This window comes from Pinus tabuliformis, chromosome 6 (genome assembly GCF_031772625.1).
Source record: "Pinus tabuliformis cultivar Carrire ecotype Pingquan chromosome 6, CPIR1, whole genome shotgun sequence".
NCBI classification, from domain to species: Eukaryota; Viridiplantae; Streptophyta; class Pinopsida; order Pinales; family Pinaceae; genus Pinus; species Pinus tabuliformis.
Genome location: NC_142292.1, coordinates 150,324,379 through 150,350,597, shown reverse-complemented (window position 1 = coordinate 150,350,597; position 26,219 = coordinate 150,324,379).

The following is a 26,219-nucleotide window of genomic DNA, read 5'->3' as shown; positions in this document are numbered from 1 at the left end:
CTACTTCTTGGATAATGAGCTAATGTCGACAAGAAGCGATCCGTCAAAGGAGGGCCTTAATGAATCCCACATCAGTGACACGGAACGGAGCTAATGATTTTGATGGAGGTGAAAACGATCTGTGACATATGATTCAGGGTGGCGGTCATGAATGGATGAAGGATAATGTATGGCAGTGGATGGGACCTGGTTGACTCTTTCTGAACGACTTCTCTTGAACATATGGCGACACTGATGCGATGGATCGGTAGCATTACCCCAATTATGGATGGTATGGCGAGACCATGGTGTGACCGGTGAATGAAACAACCCAACTCGATTGTGGTACGGAGGAAAAGTGTCATGTTCAAGAGCGACTTGCTACCATCAAAGTTTTCTTTAGTTTCTCCCAATTTTTCCCCAGTCATTGCTGACCAGTACCTCTTTATTTTTGTCAAGCTTGAGGAGGATAACATATGCTTGTTCTATAACCTGCCCTTCGGGCAAGTCCATCGCTATGTTTTAACGAGCCTAGCAATAGTGAAACTCGTTCTCGTCTAAAGACAAGTTTGTCACTATTTAGTGATTTTAACGAGTCTAACGACAAGGATAACTCGGTCCTTTTCATTTTTAGAGAGTCTGAAAAGGTACATAAAGTTAACTCCAAAATTCCTTTTTCGTCATCTAATCCCTTAAGTCCGAAAAAGTATAAAACAATACAGAAGGGATGAGTTTTCGATCGTTTTAACAAGCCGAATAAGACAAGCGCTCGATCTTTTTGTGCAATAATCCCTCAGGTCCAAAAATATTAAAATCTAGAGGAGGGATAGCACTTCCGGTCGCTTTAACGAGCTGGAAGGCCAAAACTCGGCAATCTTTTCATATTTTACGAGTCAGTTGAAAAGAGCTTAAAGAAGACTCGTCTTTTGAGGAACGAGTGATAAACAGGGTTAGCAGCTGATTCTAGGTACAGGTTGGAATTTTCCAATCATGGCAGTGTCACAAGGATGGCTAGGTGAAATCACTCTTCGCAGCTGTTCCTCAAAATGGGTAAACAATCATATGGAGGTGAACGATCGGCCAAATGAAAAGTGGAGGTGATGGTGCAAACACGACCAAGGCTTTGATGGCTGATAAGGTTTACATTCACAGTGGTTATTTACCGAAATAGGTTCATTTTTTAAAGAGCTTGAATGCGCCAAAACACTGCTCAAACTTATGTTTATTTTTTAACGAGCATGAACTATGTGCTAAAACTGCTCAGACCTTGCGTTTATTTTTTAACGAGCATGAACTTTATGCTAAAACTGCTCGTTGATAAGTTTGCATGCCCCCAGCATAATAATGCAAATCGAGGTGCATGCCCCCCAAGCTTTATTGCATTCAACTCGGTGGTTGGAATGAAGGTTTACCTTTGAGATTTGCATAGGGGAGTTGTTTCATTTTTTAATGAGGTTGACACAGTAAAAGAACTATCCTCATGACTCCTTGTTTCATTTTTTAACGAGGTTGACACGAGATAAGAACCGTCCTCGGTGCCCACTGTATTTACAGTATTTATATTAGGGCGATGATCCATGCTGACAAAACGTTTAGGAACCTTCCGAATCCATTAGATATAAAAGATTTCATATTGTAGGTTTCCACTGTGGCTACTTCCGCCAGATTACTCGCAGGCAGTAGGGCAAAAGTACCCATTAAGGGAGGGTCTTTTAGGAGACCTACTCCAATATTTTGAAGCGAATAATTGCTTCCATGGATCATTGGAATGCTTCCCGTAACTTGTGAACTGTCGGGGAGGAAAGTTTGTTGGTCAACGACTGTAATTCCTCCTTGAAAGGGAAATGCAATCTTCCTGAAGTAGGTCGACACAACTGCGGCCATGGCATATATCCAGGGCCTTCCCAGTAGGATGTTGTAATCGAGTTTTCCATCAATTACTTCAACATCAATTTCTACTGTTTTGCCCCCTAGTTCAACTTGCAAGTTATTTAAAATCCTGTATGGAGTGTATGATCGTCCATCAAATGCTTTTAACGTCGTTGACGATATCAACAAGGGTGGTGAGCCTAAATTTTTCCAGCAACTCATCGACATAATACATGTAGATGCCCCCTCATCAATAATTGTTCGATGAACAGTTTTGTTGAGGGCTTTCACTTGAATAAGGAAAGCTAGTTGAGCTGGTAACTGAGGGTCATATCCTTTATGATCAAAGGCCACAAGATTGGAATCCATTGGGTCAATCCCACCTATTGTTGATAATAAAGCTTGCTCTTGGGAGGGGCAATTTTGCGGTACCTCAAGTGTCGACATAGCGGACGACGATTGGGCCAGGTCCTCTACTATATTATAATTCTATGCTACTTTGGCACGAGGATTAAATGTCGATTTGTGTACTACTCCCTTTGGTGACTTTATCATTGGTTCAGGAATGATGGGTGGCACAACTTCGGTCAAAGTTGTCGTCGAACTACTAGGTTGTTCATTAGCCTTGTTATTCGACAGCTGTGGATTCCCGTAATCTTTATTCCTTGTCAAAGCATCATTCTGCTGCTTTGAGGTAGACAACATAAGCACTTGGGATCGGGAAGCATTTTGATTAGCAACCAGTTTGGTTCCCGGGCTTGGAAACGGATCAGTCAATACTGCTGGAGTTTTTGAACTCTTAAAGAGTTTCTTAACTCCAGCTATATGTGGACAATCTCTCGTCCAATGATCCTCATCGCATATATGACACCCCGCAGGGGGTTTCCTTTTTCTCCTTTTCTTTTTCTTCTTGCCCCCTGGTTGCTTCAGTTGTTTTCCCTTGTCGGTCGACATGGCATTTACTTCCGAGGCAAGAAGTTCCTCATTTGCATTTTGACTAGAAATCTTACAGGCCTTTTTAGATGTAGCCTTTGTCGATTTCATATCTATTTTGCCAATCACGCCATCACCGGCATGAGAGTCATTGTTTGATTTAGGAGGAGGAGGAATTGAGAATTCCGGTCTAGGGGCATCAGGTATTTTGTCGTAGAGCGTGCCAGACTGAGTATAGACCAAGTCTAGATATTGCGCACGAGCGATAACTTGCTCTTCCGTTACGACTCCTCCCTTTGCCACATCTTCCGTTATAGCAGGAAGTAACGACTTGATAAACCATTCAGCTAATAGCTGATCGGGAACGTACGCTTTTACCATCCTACGACGACGTCGCCACTCGTGTATATGATCAGATATGTGAGTGGCCGTTGTCTGTTTGAAGTTGGTTAGGAGTTCTGTTCCCGTTTCATACCTTATCGGTAATTGAAAATGGGTTAAGAAAGTCGTGGCTAAGGTACTGAAGTTGTCGAACGAAGCTCTAGGAAATTCAATATACCATTTTGCCGCTGGACCCGTTAACGTCCTCTGAAAAAGGCGAAGCCTTATCGAATCATCGTTTAGGGTGTTTGTTCCGTTTAAAATAAATTGTTAACGATGCTTTAGACACAACTTGCTTTTTCACTTTTAAAGAGTCGAGAAAAAGCTAAAGATGACTCTAGTCTCCTTTGATGTTTTAACGAGCCCGAAGAGACAAATGCTCGGATGGACTTTTTCTGTTATAGAGTCTGAAAAAGGCCAAAAGAAACTGCTCTAGAGTTCTAGGCAGAGGGTGTGCCAAACTTTTCGCAAAACCGCAGAATACTTTTTAAGGTACGGGCAGTCGATTTTCGTGAATGCTGTGTTCACTGCATTGTGATCAGTAGGGCGGCCGACACGACTTCCTAAGGATAAAGGATATATGCCTATAGGGGTCTCCCAATATATACGCGACGGTACGTGGGAGCACAATCCGTACTAGCGCTATCGTCCCTCAGGAGGAATCACCCACCTTCCACGAGATCGACAGTCACTAGGCTTAACGACGCCGCAACACGTCTCTAGCCTAGACCTCTATGTTGTGGGTTATGTTGCAAAGCGTTGTTAAGTTCATTCAGTTTATTTTAAGTTGATCTTTTTAGAAGTTTGCCTTTCTGGATCACCACGAGATGTATGATACAAATTCCTAAATGCAGTCTAAAGATGATAAGCAAGCTTTATTATCTTTTCAACTTTGAAAATCCTAGCTACTAAGGGAAAAGAAAGACACCATCTTTTCTCAAAGAGCAATCAGCACACTCTAATGCACTGTTCCTAAATCAAGCATGCAAACTTATCAAAATGCAAATGCACAATGCAGGTGTTTGTTTTCCGCTTTCTTAGTATTGATGCCTACAAAGAAAGCTTTTTGTACAACTTTGAATTTTCTTTTAAATGACAGATACAAACAAGTTTACTTTTTTCGAAATCAACAAGGGTAGAAGAGATTACAACACTTTGCGATTTTCGAAATGAACAGCTTGTTTCGACACTTAAAAGAGACAAACTCAAACCAATAAGCAAAAGTAAATGTATAATCAACTGTAAACAACCAATGAACTCTCTCCTAAGATCACAATCAACAGATCTGAATCAAGGGCTACAGGACGATTATTTCACTCATGCAAAGGAAAACTGTAAATGATGCCACAAACACATAAAAACACTCACAGTCTTTTTGTACAAAAGGAGGCGGAATTTAAGTAGAGAAAAGGAGTTATCAGACTGGTACCTATGCTAGTTACAGGCTGCAAAAAACAGAGATCAAAACAGGGCAACAGAGAGCAGAGAACCCCAGCTACAAAAGGCAAGACTGGTTCAGCGCAACTTCAACACTGTGGTTTTGACATCCAACGCAGGTAGCCTTCATGGGAACTGCGTTGAAATGCAGAATGCCTTCACAGCAGTTGCGCTGAAGGAGAAACTCTCGTTTCTCACTGGGTTCTGGGTCACAGATTGCTCAAAAATCAACAGTTTCAGGCCAAATCAGAAACACAAGCAAGGTATAATCAAAGGGATGCTTTGAGAGGGTACTAAGATCTATCACAAAGGATCATCAAATCATTTGTGAGTCCATTTTTCAGATCATAGAGAAAATCTAGTGAAGGATCAAGGCAGCAACTGTCTACTTTGCAACTGAGAATAGCAGAAGCAGTTTGATTGTTGCTGTCGAGTCTATGAGGTAAACAATGATAGAAACGCAAATAAAATGACTAAAACAAATCTCCCCAGCGGAGTTGCCAATTTGTTGTGGGGAAAAATGCCTATGCAGGACGATCCTATCCACCTAAGGTGTGACAGTGCCTTAGCAACAAACAGAGACAGCTATTCTAGTATTCTTCCTTTATGAATTAAGAATGAAGAGAGATGGATGGACTAACCGGTGTCTTTCGTTTGTCCCTCGATCCAGATCCTCTCCTCTTTGGGTGTTCACAGCTACTTGCCTTCTCGCTCGCCCAACTTCAACAGGTTCCTGCAAGATCACAAGAGAACAGCTACTTGCGACAAGAGAACAGCTACTTGCGACAAGAGAAGAACACTACACAAAGACAGATATTCATATTCATAAATGATTCAAGATTAGAAATAAATCAAATACACTAATGCAATCATACATCAACGATACATCAGTATATAGGAGAGAACCAAGATAGCTTTATTGATAAATAACAAGGTTCAGGAAGAGATACAACCCAGAGGGCTCCAATCCAGCATCTCCTTCCCAGCAGAATGGAATTCCTATCTTCACCTCCCTTCAAAGCATTAAGCACCCAATGATTCCAGTCTCAAACCAACAGCAATTCTTTGCAATAACAAAATTCCAGCCTCTGGATCTCATGGAGGAGAGATCCATATATAGATGTTTGGAGAGAGGATGAGTCAGCTTGAGATCTGACTAGTGTCCTCTCCCTCTGTTAGTTCTTGAGTCCACTTGGAGGTTCTTGCTTCCACTTGGAGATTTGGAACCTCTTACTCATCACCAGTCGAATTCCCTGAGGCAAGTGTCATTTTGGAAGCTTCCTGGGCTCTGACACCTTGAGGAATGAGTCTGCCACATGTCCAAACTCGCTCAGCGCAGGTAGCTAGTGTTGGAGTTGACATTCAACGCAGGTAGCCAGTGTAGCAGTTGACATTCAACGCAGATGGTCAGTGGAGCAGTTGACATGATCCTGAATTGACTTGTTTTTGAGCAGTTTCAGGTGGAGAACTTCTGTGAATTGCTGTGGTTAGTTAGCCTTGTTCCTCTAGGGGTAGGAACAACATGTTTAGGGACTTTGGATCCCTTAGATTATGGACATTTCATGCTCAATGCTGTAAGGCACAAAAATGTCTATAACAATAGCTTAACGATTTTTTATATTTAACGAGTCTAAAAAGAGTTTAAAAGAGGCTTGTTTTTTAGGAATGAGTGATATTTCTGGGTAGCAGCTGGTTCGAGGTAAGTTTGGAACTTCTCAGAACATGGCAATGTGAAGAGGGTGGCAATCAGAATCACTCGTCGTAGATGTTCCTCAAAAGGGTAAACAATCAAGTGGAAGCGTATGGTCGGCTGAATGAAATGGAGGTGACAAAAGGAACACAACCAAAGTTCAAGAAGGGAAGATAGCAAAGTGATCACAAAGGTTATTTACCAGAGGCGGGTTTACTTTTTAATGAGCTTGAACCTTGTGCCAACATGTGCTCAATGCAGGTTGATTTTTTAACGAGCTTGAACCTTGCGGGAACATTGCTCTTACCAGTCTTTTGATAATGTCTCTTGGTAGATTTATTTTTTAATGAGCTTGATCACTACTATAACATGTGCTCATGACCTTTTTATGTAAGCTAGAAATGATTGAGCTACGAGGTTAAAGGGTTAAGAACCTACAAACTAAGAAAATCAAGGGTTTCTTTTCACTTGCATGCAAAGGTTTGCATGCCCCAAGGTTTTTCAATAAAAGGAGAGTTTCCAAGTTATCAAATGGAAGTCCTTGTGGTTAGGCAGGATCATTTCTATCGGGAGACAAAAACTCTTCCTTTGTGATGTCCATCGAAATAGACAAAGGTGATTGTTGTGAGCCCTAATCACATAATTTACGAAGGTGAATGTTGTAAGCTTCACAATTGTACAAAGGAAATAATCGCGTCAGACTGATCACATAACTTATATGGGAATGTTATTCGGTCCAAGTATTATGACCTTTCAAGAAAATCTCTCTTTTCCTCTGGGTTCACCTGTCGAAGCAGACTAGGGTGCATGCCCCCTAATCTTCATCACACTCACTGAACTACTCATGGTAATTAGGTGGATGGGATGAAGATGGAAGAGACATTGTTGATGCGAAGAGACCATTTAGGGATGATGGTTGATTTATAGTTGTGTTTGAACCAAGAAATGAAAGCTGGTCGACAAGTTGCACTAGTCTGCCTTCATGTGGAAAACACATCACTCGAAAGAATGTGGAAACAATGGCTTCCATGCTATATATATAATCACGTCCAAGGAGTAGATTGTAATCTAGTGGACCTTGTATTACCATCACGTTCAAATAAACAGTTTTCTTTCTAAAAGTTATCGGTTACTTTGGAAGGATCCCTAATGGTCAACTGGTTCCTTTGTTGAAGCCTGACAAATTTTGTTTTTTAGGCAAAAGCAATGGCGAACCAAGCACTTTCCAAGCAGTTGAGGAAGGGATACTCACTGAAGCCCCTTCATCTATGATTGTGCCAGACACGATCATTTTGTAAACTTGTGCTATGATTCAAAATGGTACATTAGATGGAAGATGAGGTTTCGCTAGTTGATTCCAATCAAAGAAAATGACTAGACTTCTTGCAGGAGGTACCGATAAATGTCTAGATAAGTTTCATGAACTGGGGGGCTCTCTTCTTGTTATGAAGGAATGGGCGGATTGCCCCCAAGTTCATTAGACTCTATATCGACAAAAAGAATTTGAACGGTGTCGTTCTCATCCTCTTTGGAACTATATCATCTGAAGGTGGATTTTCTGAAGGCAAGACTGGGTCGACTACCATCTCGACCAGCTGAATTTGATCCGTAATGGACTCAGAAGGTTCACTTTCAGCGATAGGCGATTCAATCGACAATTGAGTTATGTCAATCAAGTTTTCAACTAGCGAAGGACTTGGCAAGAGTTTCTTATATCCAGGTGGAAGTTGCTGCAGTGAAGTAGGATGGTTATCCAAAATGCTTTTGGCTTCGTCCAGAAAAGGACAATGGTGAAGAGTATGATCACCTTCACATAACCTACATGGAACTCTGACTTTTCCTTTTTGTCTGTTGACGTCGTTTTCACTAGTTGATGGTGTGCTGTCAACCTGACTGTCAGGGGTTGATGACACCGAATGGTGCAACCGAGGAGACCATTCTCTCAAGATCTATGGGATGCAAGGGAAATCTCAATGGTAATGGTTCTCCTTGCAAATTGCGCATGGAGTTTTTGGTTTGGAAACTTTAGTTTGTGGATTTTCACTAGATGATGCATTGTTGTTTCCTTGTTTAGCTAGCTTCTTCTTCTTCTCCTTCCCTTTCTTTTTCTTCTCAGTTACTTGGTTTTTAGTGTCACTAGTTTCACCAAGTGAAGAGGAAGAAGGGGAAGGAGAAGCAAACAAAGTAGAAGGTGAAGGGATAACTTCAGTATCGTCTAGTTGTTGATTAGATTGTTGAGGAATTATGGTGTTTTGAATGACAGAGGTCGAGAAAATCCATACCGGTAGGGCGATTGTGATTCCTGGAAGGGACAATGTAGCCATATATGGAGAACCAATATCTCCCCAAGAGGAGAAAGGACTAGGATTCCCTCCAAGGGGGATTCCTTGATTGGTAGACTCCATTATCTCAACCTCAGATCAACGTAGGAACAAGGATGTTATTTCATTTAAAATAAATTTTAAGACACTTTGGAGCAACTTGTTTTTTTAATTTTTAAGAGTCGAGAAAAAGATAAAGGTGACTCTATTCGCCTTTGATTTTTAATGAGCCTAAAGTGACAAGTGCTCAGATGGGCCTTTTCTTTTAAGGAGTCGAAAAGGAATGAAAGTGACTGCTCTAGAAGTCTAGGCGAAGGGTTTACCAAATCGATCGTAAAACTACATAATACACCTTGGTGATAAATTATAGAGAAATTACCAAGGACTTATGTACGACAATCAATCTTCCTGAATGTTGTATTCAGTGCATTACGATCGATAGGGCAGCAGACATGGCTTCCTAAGGATAAAGGATATCAGCCTATTGTGGTCTCCCAATATATACTTGTCAGTATGGGGAGCACAAGTCTATACTGGCACTTGTCGTATCAAAGAGGAGGAATCACCCAACCTTCGATGAAAACGATAGTTACCAGGTTTTACAACGCCGGAACACGTCTCTAGCCTAGACTTCTAGATGTGTTGCGTTAGATTCCAAAGCGTTTTTATGTTCATTGAGGTTTATTTTAGCGTTGATCTTGCTTAGAAGTTTGTATTTCAAGGTTCATTGCGTGATGTAGATGTGAAATTCCTAAATATTCAATCTAAAATGATAAACATTCGTTTATGTTCTTTTAGCAATGAAAATCCTAGCTACAAAGGAAATAAGATAACGATTTTTCTTTCAGGAGAGAGCATAGAGCACACACTAAATGCACTTTCCTAATCAAATTTCGCAAGCAGTCAAAATGCAGACTCACATGCATGTATTTGTTTCCCACTTTCTTAATGTGTGAATGACAAAGAGAAAGCTAAGTACAGATCTGAACTATTTTCTTTCAAAGTGACAATACTAACAATTTTTCTTTTCAAAAAACGAAAGGAAGACTAAGACGACAGTTTTCAATTTCGAATTTAAAACTGTTTTCGACACTTGAAATACTAATAATTTCAAAATCAAGTACAAATGACAAAAGTACAATCAACTATCTAGAAGAGGAAGACTTTACGAAACTCTTCTTTTGATTCAGAATGACAATTACAACACTTTCATCAAAGCTGACAATTTGATTAGGATACTTTCGACAAAGGAAGACTGTAAATGATTTACAAATGCACAAAAAATTTTGAAATTCCTAACTGATGGAGGCTGAAATAATGTGAAGGAAGATGGTTTCAGTAAGAAAGTACTGATCATGAACAACAAAACTATTGAATAAAGCTGAAAACAAGGACAAAAACCAAATTTCATAGAAGAGAAACAGTTCACTTAATCATTGCACCTGCAACACAAGGAAACAAGGATGCACCTCACCTGCAACACACGGGAGGTGCGATGCATCCAGGTTTCACAATGAAAGACAGTGCGATGGGCCAAGGAGCGAAACTGAGCTTGGTTTTTGCTCAAAACTTGTAGCTAAGTTCAGTGATTTAGGCTGAGTAATGATGGACAGTAAACACAAAGCATAAGGGTAGGATCTGATGAGGTTCTGAGCTACCACAAGGGCACTTAGGATGCTTTGTAAGTTAGATGTTTAGTTCATAAACCAACCCAGAGATTGACTGAAGCAACATTTATCTACTTTGCAATTGCATAGCAAAGGCGTTTCGAAGGCTAGCTGGCTAACTTCAGGCTTTGTCTGTAGTTTATAAAGCAAACAATAAACAAACAAAACAAACTATTCATTCCCCAGCGGAGTCACCATTTTGTTTCAGGGAAAACTAGTGTTGATTCGAACTGCTAGTCCCACTAAGATGGGTAGCTATCTTAGAAACAAACAATGAAAGCTTTTCAAGAGTTCATTTAAGTGTGATAGATGGAAGAGAAGAAGAGAGGACCAACTTGGATCTTTTTCTTTGATCCTAGCTTGATTTCTCCTTTCCTTGATAGAATTTTCCACTCCTCTCCTACTTGTCCCACTTCAAAGAGTACCTGTAGAGTCAAAGTAACAACAAACTATCAAAGCATCTCTATCTAAAACATCATAAAAAATGCGGAATCAGAAACACATTGACCATACAATTGCATTCATAAACAATAAGATTCACAAATACAAGATCATATGGAGGAAAACTCAAAGAACTTTATTAATAGTAATGTAAGAGAGGATTACAACCCAGCTGTCTGATCCAACATCATCCTCCCAGTTGTAGAAAACCTCCTCACCTCATGAACAATAAAATCACCCAGCACTGCAATGTCTCTTCTCACCAACAAACCAACAGCACTTCGTTACAAAATACAAAATTCCAGCCTCTAGATCTCTCAGATGAGGGATCCATTTATAGATGTCTTGCAAGGGTGTGAGTCAGCTCTAGGTTTTTGATTAGTTTCATTCCACTGATAGTTCTTGGTTCCACTTGGAGATTTCATGATCTCTTACTCGTCCCTAGGCGAATTCAGACACGCAAGTGTCATAGGAGAAGTTTCTGGAAGATTCCATGATCATACACCTTGGAAACTGTCTTTTCCATTTGTCTATTCTCGCTCATCGCACCCCATAGAAGGTCATTTGAGTATGCATCGCACCTGGCCAGTTAGGTAGTCAATATGCATTGCACCTTGCCCATGGAGTAGTCTGTATGGTCCAGTTTTGGCCAGCTCTGAGTAATTTTTCAAGTGGAACTTCTGGGAAATGATGTAATCAGTTGACCATAATCCTTTAGGGTGTGAAACAACACTTTTAGGGACTTAAGGAGCCCTTATTTTATGGACATATGAGTTTGGGGTTGCAGTGCCCAAATATGTATATAACACCAAGTCATTCGGGATTGGCCATCTCCAACCACTCTAACAGAGCTTCGCAGCTTTCTAGGTCTTGCCAACTTCTACCATAGGTTTGTGTTGGGATTCTCTCATATCATTTGGCCCTTGAGTCAAGTCACCAAGGGAGGAGTGAAAGAAAAATTCTTTTGGTCTGAATCTCAACAGAAGGCATTCATAGAGTTGAAATATCGCCTCTACTCGGCACAAGTGCTCGCATTACTAGACTTGCAACAACCATTTGAGGCCATGACAGATGCCTCTAACTATGCTATTGGGGAAATCCTTACTCAACATGGGCATCCAGTGGCATATCATAGTGAGACACTTTCAGACACAATCCAAAAGTATCCCAATTATGACAAAGAGATGTATTCCATTGTCCATGGCTGCCGACAATGGAAGCATTACATTTTGGGGAAGGAAACGGTCATCCACACAGACCACTGACCCCTGTAGTTCATACAAACCTAAGGGAAATTACAAAATGATCGCCATCAGAAGTGGTCCACATACCTGCAACAGTTACATTTGAATATCAATTATAAGAAGGGAAACACCAATAATGTTGTAGATTGCCTCAGTCGACCACTGATCATGGCGTTAACCACCGTGCTAAACTCTTGTGGGAACAAGACTTATGATTGGCCACTTCTCTACAAAATCAACCCAGAATTTGGCCACACATACCAGACACTCTTGGAGGGTCAGCATGTTCCAGATTTTCATCTCCAGGATGCCCTTTTATGCCACCAAGGTCACCTTTGTGTTCCTTCAAGCGATCATGCCAAGATGATTTGGGAAGCACACTACAGTTGGATTGTTGGGAATTTCAGGGTCGAGAAAATGATGGCAGTACTAAAGAAGTATTTCTATTGGCCAAATCTTCGACAGGATGTCGGGAAGTACATTAGATCATGCACGTCCTGTGCCATTGCCAAACCAACAATCAAGAAGCAAGGCCTTTATACCCCGCTGCGTACCCCTAGTTGACCTTGGGAATCTATCTCCATGGATTACATGTCAGGCCTTCCTTCCACTAAGCATGGAAATGACTATATTTTTGCTGTCATCGACAGGTTCTCGAAGATGGCCATTATGGTAGCCTACAAGAAGAATATCACAGCATAAGCCACTGCTAAACTCCTCTTTGAATGAGTGTGGGTACACTTTAGGATCCCACAGTCTATCATCTTGGATCGGGACAACAGGTTCCTCAGTACATTTGGATCTAGTCTCTGGTCGATGTTGGACACCAAACTCACTAAGTCCATAGCCTTCCATCCTCAAACTAATGGCTAGACAGAGGTTTTCAACAGGATGATCGTACACATTCTACGCATGTACAACTTAGAGCATTCATGCACATGGGACGAGAGCCTCCCCTATGTTCAACATAGCTACAACCGGGCTCTCCACAGCTCGACTGGCCACAACCCTTTTCAGGTGGGCTTGGGATTCCAGCCACTATGTCCCATTGATGTGGCCATGCCATTTGCAACTACTCATGTAGATTCAGCTCATGTCCAGTTTGAAAAAAATAAGGCAAACAACTTCATTGAGAACATCCAACATATTCGTCAACAGGTCCATGATATTCTGGAGAAATCAAATTCCAAGTACAAGCAGTGACATGATCAACATCAGGTGCCACACAAGTTTCAAGTGGGTGACAAAGTTTAGTTGCATTTGAAAAAGGAACACCTTACCGGAGCCTATCGGAAACTCAGACCTTTCTGATATGGTCCTTACACCATTACCAAGGTTGTGGGAGACAATGAAATTGAGCTCAGCATTCCCCAATTCTTTTGCTTGCACCCAGTGTTCAATTCGGACCGCCTTTTGCCATACTTTCCACCATTACTAGACACATCCCACATTGTAGAACAGCTCACACCCGCAGAGTTAAATCTAGATTGCATGGAACAAGATGCAACTGATCAGATCATGGACACATAGGTCAAGCACACTTGCCAACAAAATATCCAACTTTATTGAGTTGTCAAAGCAGGCCAACTCCTTCACCAGGGCAAGTGTCTCACTACGGAACAAGTTCAGCAAAAGTTCCCTCATCTCATGGAGGAACTCAACGCAATGTGGACCATTGCTTCCTAAGGGGGGAGGAATGATCCAGGTGGATATTGGTGGCCACCCTCCAATTGCACTTGGACCCCCACCATTGCTTCTTTTATTTTTTCAGTTTCCTTAATTGTAGCACAATTTACTATTTTTAGCAGTTTTTCAAGTCCTAAACTTCTAGAGACATTTGAGGCCCTAAACGACATTTTTTTGGAAATCTACAGCCAATGAATAGTTCTTTAAAATCCTCTTTTTCGTCATAGTCCTCGGAGAGATCTTTCTAATAGGCTATCATGCGCATCAAATGGAGATAATATGACCAAGTCATGACCCCGGGAAGTTGGCTACCCAACTCACCCCAACAGGGCCCATAAACTCTTGGTATTACATCTCCTCAGGTTAGGGTTTTGGTTGTTTATGGTTTGCTCTTATTGTTCAATAATAAAAAGGCCCTTGAGCCTCATTGTAAGGCAATTTAGAGGCATGTATCCATCACATCTCTTCTCAGAGATAAGCTACCATCACCCTAGCTAGTTTATTTCCATTCCTGTTTGCAAGCATATTTCAGTATTTTACATTAATGAAATGATGTATTATTTCCACTGCATCTCTGTGTTTATGGTTATCTCTGTAATTTATTGCGTTCCTATTTAAATCTAGATTAGATGACCCTCTAAATGAGACATAAATTAAGAATCATCGAACCATTGTTCAACACATGAAATATCTCTTTTTGTATTAGATGACATATTTTTAACTTTAATATGTTCATTAGGAAGGTTTAGAGATAATCACATATTTGTGCCTAATATTTTTTTTTTAGAATATTGTAAGAATATTTGACAAGTTATAAAGATTTGGAGCAGGAGATAATCTAACGACTTGCTCCGTGCTACAGGAGAATCAATATTAGATAATAAATAAAAAAAATATCATGAAATTATTGACAAATTCTGGAGCTCCACTGATTGAGAAAATATATGAATGTGTTCGCTTCCATTTAATGCAAATTCCTAATGTTAGGAACTAGATCCACTTTTTGAGGGATTTTATATGGGAAAGCCACCTCCTTTCAAGGAGAATGCTTCATAATCACTTTGTATAAGTACCAATTCGAATTTTCTCTAGGGACATGTATTTCTTAGTCTTCTTGTGGAGAAAACTTGTTATTTAGTAGCCCCACTTTCATTTCTAGCAGGTGTTAGCACTCACTGTCCTAATGCTGAGAAAGGAGACTAGTGGAGGTAACATTAAACCAACTTTAGATCTAGTAGCTAGCCCTACCAAATAAGAGAGGGATCTCTATAGTCAAACATAAGAAATCAAATCTTGTAATCAACCTACAAGACTAATACATGTATTCCAAATATTCAGGAATGCACCCTAACATACAAGTATGTAAGTAGGCACCATAAAATCAACATGTAAGCGACATATAATGCATATGCAACTAGTCACGTGCTAATGACAATTACTCCATGAAATCAATATCAAATCCTCCATGATAACCATACTATAGCCCCAATCAATCATCATGAAAATGTAACAACTATATAAGTGTAAGAGACACACATGCAATTTGTTAGGTTCCTATACCAATAGGAGTCATAATTTTGATTGACTAAGGTTAAGCCTTGTAATATTGTACATACCTTTGCTTTTTGCAAATGTTTTCCATATTAAAAAAAATTAAACAATGTAAAGAGGGTATGTCCTAAAAGAATAATAAAAGGACAAAAGGAATGAAAATAGGTCACAAAAAAATGAAAAATATGAACCCCAAGACAACAAAAAGACCATGAAAGTGTGCAAGTCAAAATTCCACTACTATTTACTTTTTATGCTTAATGAATGATTGTGTGCAACTTGTTACTTATGCCACAATCCATGAATATTCAAAATGTTTAAACTTGGCTATTTCATGTTTTCAATTTCATGTCTATAGATAGAGAATAAAATTTGAGATAACAGTGTAATCTTGGCAGATAATTAGATAGGTAGAGTAAATAAAGGAGCTCAACTTTTTAAAATGAGCCCACAGATGAAATAAGGTTTGAGTTAGATGGTTTGCTATGTAAAGAAAAGAAAATGTTGATAAGGGTTTTCTAGCTTAAATGCACCCTAATAAAGTGAAGAAAAAATGGTAGAATGAGTAGATGGGTAACTAGAAGAAAGGTTGCAGAAGTATCGTGATTGATTAAACAAAAGCATATTTGTCATTTTTCATCATATTGTTCCAAATATGAATGGACAATCAAGCATGCAAATGGATTTCAAGGTCAATTAATTAACTTTCCCATTTATTTCACCTCTTTTCTTAACTAATTTCCCATAATAAAGTTCAAAGTACTCAAAAACCTCTAATTCAAAGAGGCTCATAGCATTTCTCTAACTTTTGGAGGGACCAGACCCTTGGCTCAAAGACTTATGGATATCAAGTACTAGACTCCCCTCATAAAAGTTCACCCCCACCTTTAGTTCATTCATTTTCCTAATAGTACTCGTTTTCCTAAGGTTAAAACACTTTCCACCTAGGAAAAAGCAATTTCCCCCCCATATAAAACACTTTTCACACCAAAAACCCACAAAAATGTTTTACCTTAAGTATTAATGTAAATATGTGGAAACATGTAATTCACGAAAAAGCATTTTTCTTAGTGTTTTTCCCTTTTCCTCCCATTTTTCATATTAATGACTAGCTTTATTATGGTAAATCCTGATAAAAACCCAATTTCCTGTATATATTTAACTCCTACGTATTAATTAACCCTACACCCTAGTTTAATTATAAACTAATATCTTCATCTAAAACCTGACCAAAAACTTTAACCGGTTGATCTGCGATTAAGTTAATTAAGCCCCCTTTTAACCCTCTGTTAGTTACCCCGATGGCCTAATCTCACTTTAAGCTATTATTAACCCTGATACCGCCATAATTAAGCGTCCGCCTCGCCCCCCACTAGCCTCCACATAGCTTCTCCACTCTATCACCATGCGGTCAATGCCCCTCCTCATCCGATAGCCCTTATCCATATCGAGCCAACCCGACGTCCGTCCTTTACCCACCCGATAAAGTGGTTTCCCCCTAGTGCTCAGTGCTACGTGTCATGCAATGAGTGGAATCGGGTGGCCCCTCCCAAATACCACCAAGTGCCCAAAAACAGTGCAAAATAAACTACTTACCGCCCTCCTACTATGAGACAAATTAACCACTATTCACCCCATACCCTCCAAAAAATAGCTTTTCGCGTATAAAAGCGAAAAGCCCCAAAATTGTTTCTTTTCACTGAAATTTCATCTGCAAGCCTCTATATGCATGCATGACACCTACAAATGTCGAAGCCATCAATGCACGTACAATTTCACTCCAAAGACGTCACAAAAAACCCAGTCGGCCTTGTAGTCTATATGAAGCCCATTCAACCACTCGCAGTCGCCAGCCACCCTACTCAGAACCAATTTACCCTAGTTCCACGTATTTAAACCAGAATTCACCAAATACCCTATCAATTTCAAAGTAACCAGTTGTTGAGTGTTTAGTTAAGTTACAAATTAATTAAAAATACTCAAGAGCTTGAGCCATAAACCACTGTGGAATACCGTTGCCCTAAAAACTTTGAATCCCTCCCCACACTCAAATCCACAAGAATTGAGTAGGGCTGCCCTAATTGCAATGGATGTGAGGCCCATCACTAAACCTCATTTAGACCTAGATCACCTTCCCCTGGATGACAAAGACTTCCAGATAAAAGATACCACTGTCATAGAGCTCCTGCTCAAAGTTCATTGCCAAAGTAGGGGCAGGTTCTTGAACCATGCTGATGAAATTAGCCTTTGGGAATCAAATTTTCCCAAGTACTAGTTCCCCCAAGTCTACATTTTTCATGAAATTGTGCATATGTGTTATGCTTGCTACGTCCCCACTCATAGAACCATCATTTCTCATGACCAGAAGGTCCTTTTCACCATTACCGCCAAATCTATCAATAAAATGTTGCAACTCCAACTAGGACCAAACCTAACTCCCCTCTCAATTGGAGACCTATTAGACTTATATCCCAAAATCAGCTCTTCCAAATTGGCCCAATTATTACAAACCTTCATCGTAGGAGAAAATCACATCCCTAACAACCCTCGTCCATATGTAGCAACTATATTTTCCCCTTGGGGCTGAAATATTGTAGCCATGCTATCTTGTGTTTTTGTTTACTCCACAAGTGAGTATATTGATGAGATTATCTAGAATTTCATGTCCATCTATACCCCAAGACAGCCTCCTGCAACCATTTATGACTTTGCCACATTCATAGCTAACAGGATGCATGAGAAGTTCACAAGAATGGGAAATGAAAGGGTCTTCAAATACTCTTCAGTGTTATACCATATGTTCCTATATTATCAATCTGATAAGTTCCCATTCACCCTCCAAAAACTGGACATCAAGGGTCAACCGAGGTCAATCAGTTTTTGGACCCCATTAATCCATGAGTATCAGTCTCTATACTCTTATTCAAACTTTATTGACTTATTTGTACATCCAGTTATGACAATGTTCACTGGAAAACCTCCTCCAAGAATCAATCCAGAAATAAAGAGAGTCCTTCAACTGTCAAAGTAGACCAAAGTGGGTGACTAGTACCTTTACTAGAACCACACAGAGATCAGGATATATGGTTGCATGCTTGCACCATACAAATTGCCAAGATACCTCCCTATGAGGTTGTTTGCAGTAGAATACTACAAGAAAATCATCAATGTAGATGAGATAAACTTTGTAAATGCCAAGAAGAAGGCCAATTTCAAAATAAAAGACCAACTAGGCCCCTTCATATGTAACTCTAGGGAGGCTGGGACAGAGGCAGAGTTGATACTACAGAAGGTGAAGTTCCGGAGAAGTTTTGTTTGGAGATATGACCCTTTGGAATTCATCACCAAGAAGAGGCAAAAGGTCAAGCTGCAACCTTTTATTCACCATCCCATACCTGAGATTGAAGCCTATGCTGACCAATCAGAATGGGTGGAAGGAACCCTACTTGATCAAGACAGCACCAGAACAGACATAGAGAACGCTCTAATTTATCTTGAAAAACAACTTGATGAGGGTTCTTTCCTGCAGGTGCTAGAGTAGTCAGACAGGACAAAGCATTCAGACAGGCCAGAGAAATCAAGCAAACTAGACACAGCCATGAGTACCCCCTTATTTTTGCAGACTCCTCTAAATGAGGAGAAGAGACTAAAAAGAAGTAGGGAGGAAGCCACCGCATCGACAAGGGCCACTTCACGGACTTATGCAGAGACAAGCCAAGAAAAAAGACAAAGAGTGAATTCTATCTCTGAAGAGGAATACATAGAGGAGACAGCAAAAGTCACTAGCACAAAAGGAAACATATGCAGGCCCATCAACCCATTAGAAGACACACTATTGGCTTGTTGGGGCCTGCCCCAGGTTTAGAAGAGTTATTAACCAAACAAATCCTACACTATAGGCCCTTTCGGCAACAGCCTGCGGAGTGCGGACTGAAGTCTCACCCGAGGTAGTAGGGGAGGGTGTTGGAACCAGGTTTCCACACCCTTGGGATGTCTTGATGCAGTCTGGAGGGGTCGCGAACCATTCTGCGGCCTTGCACCACTCTGTACTGCTATCGAGCTTCCGTGTAGATCTGAACAGATGCGCTTTCTTATTGAGGAATTTATTATAGATCTGATCTACTTCTTAAGGTCTTTAAGCAAACATTTAACAGTAACCACTAGTGCGCACAATCATAAATATGCATAAATTCAGAACATAAGCAACAGATAGATTCACAATAAAACACACAATGATTCAGAAATTCTTATCTTTATTGATCCCCTTTTCAGTACAACCAGATCCACCCTACGCACTCAGCTGTAGGGGTCCGCGCACACAACTGCGGACTCTACCAGGCCTCTGCGCACACAGCTGCAGAGCCTCTATCTATCTACCAACACCCTTGACTCAGACTTACAGATGCAGAGAGAATATTGCCTTCATAAACCCATAACATTAAGATCCAAATCAAAAATTGACTTCTAACCATAGAACCTTGCTCTATTTATACATTCCCATGGTTTGCGGACCATGGGCAAGTTGTCTCACTTTCTATTTTCTTACATTCTTTTCGAGCGGACAACCCTTTGACGTCACTCATTATAATTTGTGCTTCGTGCACCTTGCAGAGACTTTACCATACTTTTACCCAAAATTGCGGTCTTTGAGCCCCAAAACCATTACACAGGGCCTTTACTACCCAACAGGCCCGCAACACAATCATTGTGACTCATCCCAAGTCATTCAGCTGGTGCCAAAATCTTTGAATGGAGGTCCTTTAGCAACTTCTATGCTTCGCTTACGCTCGCAACAAAATCTTCTACCATCCTCTTTACCCGTTCTACGCAAGTCACCGATGCATCAGTATCAGATTCAGTTGCTTGCCTAGGTTCAGATGCTACCCGCATGTGTGCTAACTTTCCCTCAATGTTGGTGGAGACCACGAATGCCTCATCAAGCCAAGGCTGGATGCGTTCTTTAAGCACTACTTCCTTCTACTGAGTGGCATCAACTTGTGCCTTGAGAACCTTAGCTTCCCTCATTTTGGCTAGTCGTTGTGTGATGGTGACCGTTTACACAGTCCCCTAGACTTTTTCATAAGCTTGCTGTAACTCCCATGCTTTTGTTTCTACCTGTTGTAGCGTTGGGTCGTCCTGTAGGGATGTGAGCATAAGGAGGGATTGATCCAACAATCTCAAGAAATCTTGGAGAGTGTGCTTTATTACTTCCAATCCTGCTTGAATTTCGTTGCGGTGCTACTCTTGAACTTCCAACGGTGTGGGTGGTTGCGCCTTTAGTCTTAGCTCCACAATTTGTAAATTCAATTCCCACTAAGCTTTCGTAGCCTCCTCTTGGGCTGTATGGAATCCTACGGCCATGTGATGAATCTTGTCAGTTATTGGGAGTTCTGTTGGGATAGCCAATTCTAGTACCTTCCTGCAAGCCTCCGCCATGGCCTGTTCCACTTCCTGGTTGTGTGCAACCAAGTCATCACGCTGTAGACTGACCTGCTCCAGATTTTCCTTATTCTCCATCAAGATTTGGAGGGCGTGGCCTCCCCTGGCACACAGCTCAGCAGTTAACCCATCCCGCAGTTGGTGGAGGGTTTCTCTAGGCAGAGTGGCCAAATTCAACCCCCAACTTTGCCTGTCACCCTCGGCTTCGGCTAGGACAATGCCTACTGGCAACACTAACGTGTTCATTGTGTGAGTACGCACCATCTGCTCGGTTGCGGATCTGTCATCTGCTAGGTTTGGTATCATCCCTCCCGAGGGTCGCACCTGTAATGCCTGCAGCTGCGCTCTGAGCTCCCCCAACACAGTTGTCTTCTCTATCATCAGCTCCTCTAATGTGCCTATAGTGACATTGCATGCCGGTTCGTTGTTGTCAAGAAATTCTTCCTCCAAAGTCTTTGCTGTTTTTGACTTTTTGAGTGTATGTGGCAATTCCTTGCTGCGTAGCCGCTTGCCTTGGGTCAATTTTGTGGTGAAGTCTGTGCATTCCTGTGTCTCTGATTCCCTCTACATGTCCTGTTTCGAGGATATTTCCTGGTCTTCCGTGATCTCCTCGGCTATTACTTCCTGGGTCGCCACCTGCTATGAAGAGGCCCTTTCTCCCTGACGTGTCCTTTCCGCCAGTTTAGTGAGTCGCAGCTGGATTTCCTTCTTTCATTGTTGTGCTGCCATCCTTTCTAATGCAGCCATGTCCGGGGTGCGCCACTCTGGAGGCCATGCTGCCAATACCTCATAAATTGCATCGTCCATTGCAATGAACGGAAGCTTGACCCATGTTTGTTTTGGATCCTTCCGCGCCCGGATATATAGGTTGTGCATGTCCACTTTGAACTCAGCCATGCTTTGTAAATTGTTGTATATTGTTGGGGACATCCACGGTCTGCGAGTGATCCATGTCTAGATACTTACCTCCATGAATATCCAAAATACCTTGATCTCATGAACCCTTGTGGTGTCCTTTGTAGCCTAGAGCGAGGTATACCGCACTGCTTTAGGTAGGTTGTGCTCAATGCTGGGAAACTGGCTACCCTGTGGTAGTTCTCCTGCAACTAGAAGGATTGATAGTAGAAAACATGCATAATGGAAAGTCTTACCTTTTTCCTATGCTTCCTCACAATTTGTCAAAAATTTGAAACATAAGAACTACACCCAGTTGAACTGAACCCCTTCTGCACACTGCGCCGCAAGCGCAATGTCAAAGGCTGGCACCTCATCTGCATGGAATTTCCTCATGAGTTTACTGGCTAGTAGCTAGGTGGTGAGTCGCATCCCTCTATCTTTGATACTTGCTATTACGTACCCACGCTTTCGTTTGTCCAGCTTATATTTAACCTTCATTGCTTCTGCGAGACCCACATCGCTACTTGTTCTGGCTATGTTTGTGGGGTCATTCCCTTTAATATGTTGGTGAGTAATCCGGTGTACTAAATCAGCTGTGATAGGAATCGGCTCTTCCAACCAGAGATACCTATCATGTACTAGACAGAGTAATTGTCAAATAACAAAAATGGTGATGGTCGCATAGTGATAGTGGGGTATCCACCTCAGATTAAGTAAACCTGCCTTTTCCACACCTAGTAACCACTTCTGTGGCTGTAATTTGTCTTTGGCCAATTGTGGGAACTTTTCACTGTCTGCAAGATCCCAATATTCAAACTTTATACTCAGTACTCGGCCCAGCGGCAAACCATCAAACCTTATCCCATTCAGAAGAAGCGGGGTTTGGAGCGCACTCTTCATAGCATTCAAGTCCTTCGGTATCTTTGCTGTCCTATTCCATGGAGAGACATATGGGGGTAGTGAAGGTATTTGGAAAGCATCCTCTTCTTCCTCATCCTGTGCTTCAATCTAAGCAATTAGGGCTTGTAAATCTTCTTCGTCCTCCTCAAGTTCGGTGGAGATTGCTTTGCCCTTTTCGGCTACTGATAATTTACTGAATCTCGGTGATAACCTGACTGGCCCCATCATATTCTTGTCTTTCCGGGGCCGTGGTGTGCATGGGGACTTTGGAACCTTGGGGGCCATAGCCGATTCATCTAGCTCCTCCTGGTTTGGATTCAAGTCTTCAACGAACCATGCTCGGGTTCTCGCCATGGTACTCATGGGGTTCCTGGTCGCTGGGTGTTTGCTTGTCTTTACTAGTTCAAATCTCAAATATCCCAGGGTTGTCCATGGGTTTGCCAATTTGGATGTATCCCTTCCCTCCACTTCCAGTTCATTAGTATCATCTAGGTGGCAAATATTTTCGTATCTAATTCATAACTTTTGTCTTAATGACCCGTCGCCCACTCCTCTCTACGGTAACTCGAAATCCTTGTCAGGAATAGTGGCATTAACGGTCACCTCCCAACCTTCCCACGTAGTAGTACAGCCCCTTTGGTGTAGTCATGATCTTGTTGACTGAATGGCCCTGCATAGAATCTTCTCTCCGTGATGGCCTTCCGCAACCTTGTTTATAGTCCCATGCCCTCTTCTAATTGCTCGGGGCACTGAGACTGTGCTTTCCACAGCTAGTCAGGTGGTCGCACCCTAGGTGCAAGGTCTCAGCATTCCTACTAGCCTGGGCTACGAGCACCTTTCGAGTGCCTTTGTATACGTTAGCTCCATAGGTGTTGTTGTATGGGTTACACTCCTCTGTTGGTGCGGTCGCAGCCATGATAGCAGGGTTGCGGCTCGCTCTATTACCAAGGTAGACCTGGCCAGACCTGGTTCCCTTATGTGTAGATTCGTGCGGCCCACTGGGGTGACGCCACTCTTCATTTTGCTGATTCCTTCCCTTAACATCACGCTTTTCCTTCTCAACTGCGCCCATTCTTCATTGATTTCGTGAAGCCTGCTACTACCGTGCCCCTTTTGGGTTCCCTCTTGTCTCACCATTGATAAGATCACCTTCACCCCCCTCCTGTTATAGGCCCATCAAACCCCTGGTTTCCACAGATTCCCAATGGGTCATCTTATTAGGTGGACGCTATTCGTGCTCCCCCCTATTTTCCTGCTGACTTTGTCATGAAGAGCTGGCGGACTGCATTGCCGCAGTGAATTCGAATTTTTTATTTTTATTTGGTTAGGCGTCTGCACAACATACACCTGCACCCTACGCCACTAATGGATGCTCACCCCATTTTTTCCTCCAAACCGTATGCGTGTTGGCCCCCTAGTCTTTTGGCGTGTACTCCACCCTTGTGTAGTTGTTGCGCACGGCGCCCCCGTTTGCGCTCCCTGCTGCTTTTGTTCCAGACTTGCCATTTCGTAGCGGTCTACCAGTTCCTCCATTTTCATTGCACCCTCATTGGTTGGCTGCTCCCTTTCTTCTATCGTTACACGGCATAGTGATCTAATCATCATATTACAATTTAGCATTGTTAACTCATGCAATCAATTCTACCATCGTTCGATCTCCTCATCTGAATCCGATGTGCAGGAACTATCGCGATCCCATGAGATTCTCCCATCCGCTATCGGATTCACCTGATCCTAATCTTGTGCTGTGATCTGGTAGATATAGTCCAGTTCATTGTCACTATCCTCATCAAGCACATGCTCAGTGTAGCATGCCCCTTCATCTGGGTCCAGCAGAACCACTACACGGAGAGACTTTTTCTTGAATATCATTTTTTATTTCTGTAGGTTGATGACTCCATTCATATCTGTGGCCTAGTCTATCCCTAACAATGCAGGATAAAGGTTACTGTCATCCACAATTTCTATTACCTCAAAATCGTTTTGTGTGCTTGCACCTTCCATGTCTACTGTAACTCCTTGCAGTCTCCCCATAGGCAAGATATTCTATTAGTTTGCCATCCGTAATTGGATAGGAGACCATTGTAGTGCGAGCCTGCCCATGTGCTCCCAGGTCTGTTAAGGTGGGACAGTCGCATCTGAATCCAAGTCTAGAACGACCTGATCCATCTCATAGTCACCAATCTGGGCAGTCAACTACATTTCCCGCCCGGTGTGCAAATCATGCTTGCCTTGTTTTCGAACCATGTGGGTTTCATCCAACCCTGCAAACCTAGTTATCAACTCTTGCAATCCCTTCATTGCTTTAGTGTCCCGTAGTAGCTTCATGCATGTCTCTAAAAAGGTAGTTAGCATAGAAGTATCCATCTCCGGCTCAAATTGATCCTTGCTACCCGAAGTAGAAGCCTCCGCGAAGCTCTTCTTTGCTTCCATAAATGTTTCCTTCACATGTTCCAAATCAAATTCAGGTTACTTTGTAGGGGCCTTGCAAACCCATGCATCCTCCTCAAGTTGCCTCCCCTTATCTTCTCCTGTAGTTGCACCACTTCTAAGCATCATGTTCACGTTAGGATCCTCCTCGTGTGGTTCTGCCTTAATCATTTGGATGTTCTAAGTGGGATTAGCCTGAAGCACCCCTTTTTCCCACATCTATGAAATTAGTGTGGGGCAATCTACTGCTTCATGATAAAATTAGTAATAGTACTGGCAACATGTTCTAGTCAGGTTCATGCAATCACACATGTAGTGCCCAGGTCCTCCATAATTATAGCAGATTAATTGTCCCCGCCCTCGTTCGGGTCCCATTCCTCCTCGTCCCCATCTACGTCCCTGGAATCCACCCTGCGCTATTACTGCAGCTGGATACTGACCTCGTGCCTCAATCTGCATCCTATAATCAGGTGTCCGATCCATCAACAACTCATGACTTTGGCAATTTTGTTCATCATGGCCCATCGTTCTACAAAATTGCAAAATAGCTGCTGAGGGGGTTGTATAAGTTTCTATAATAAATGACAGTTGTCTGTGGTGTGCTTTCCTCCCACCTGGAAGATCGCACACCAGAGTGTGGGCACCGTGATTGGCTCCACTTGTGCCTCTGGTAGCAATGGCATTGGTCCCCCTCCTGCCAGATAGTTTGCGAATATCGAACAATGATCCTTATCATGGCCTTGGCCTTTACATTTTATGCACCACACCTCTGCTCGTGCATCTAACTAGGGTGCCTTATCTTGTTTCAAACTTTTCATCTCTAAACATAGATTTTGTAGTTGCACATAGATTTGCTGAACTCCCAACCCCGGATCCTGTATTGGAGTTTCATTCAACCTCATCGCTGTCTCTAATGCTTTAGCTTGGGTTGAGATCTTTTGCTGTGATAGCACCATCCTTAGATGTGGTGTCAAAGACGCCACAAACCATGCGCAGTGTTGCGCATCCGTCAGCATCATGTTAGCCTCACGAATTGTACTCTTCAATCTCTAATCCAGATCCCACGGGGTTTCACTAGGTAACATCACGATCTCCTTGAACCTGATGATCGATTGCGTCTCTAATTTTGGCCGGCTAAATTCTTTGTTCAATGCATCTTGGATCGCCGCTATTCATGCATTCGGGTGATCGCTTGAGTACTTTATATACCATGTCAATGCGCAGTCCTGTAATGTGCTAACTAGAGTAGCCTTTTTGATATTATCATTCGTTATGCCTTGGGCTTCCCATACAACCTTTACTACGAACCAGAACTAATCTGGTTCCTCATTTCCTATGCCTCTAAATATCGGCA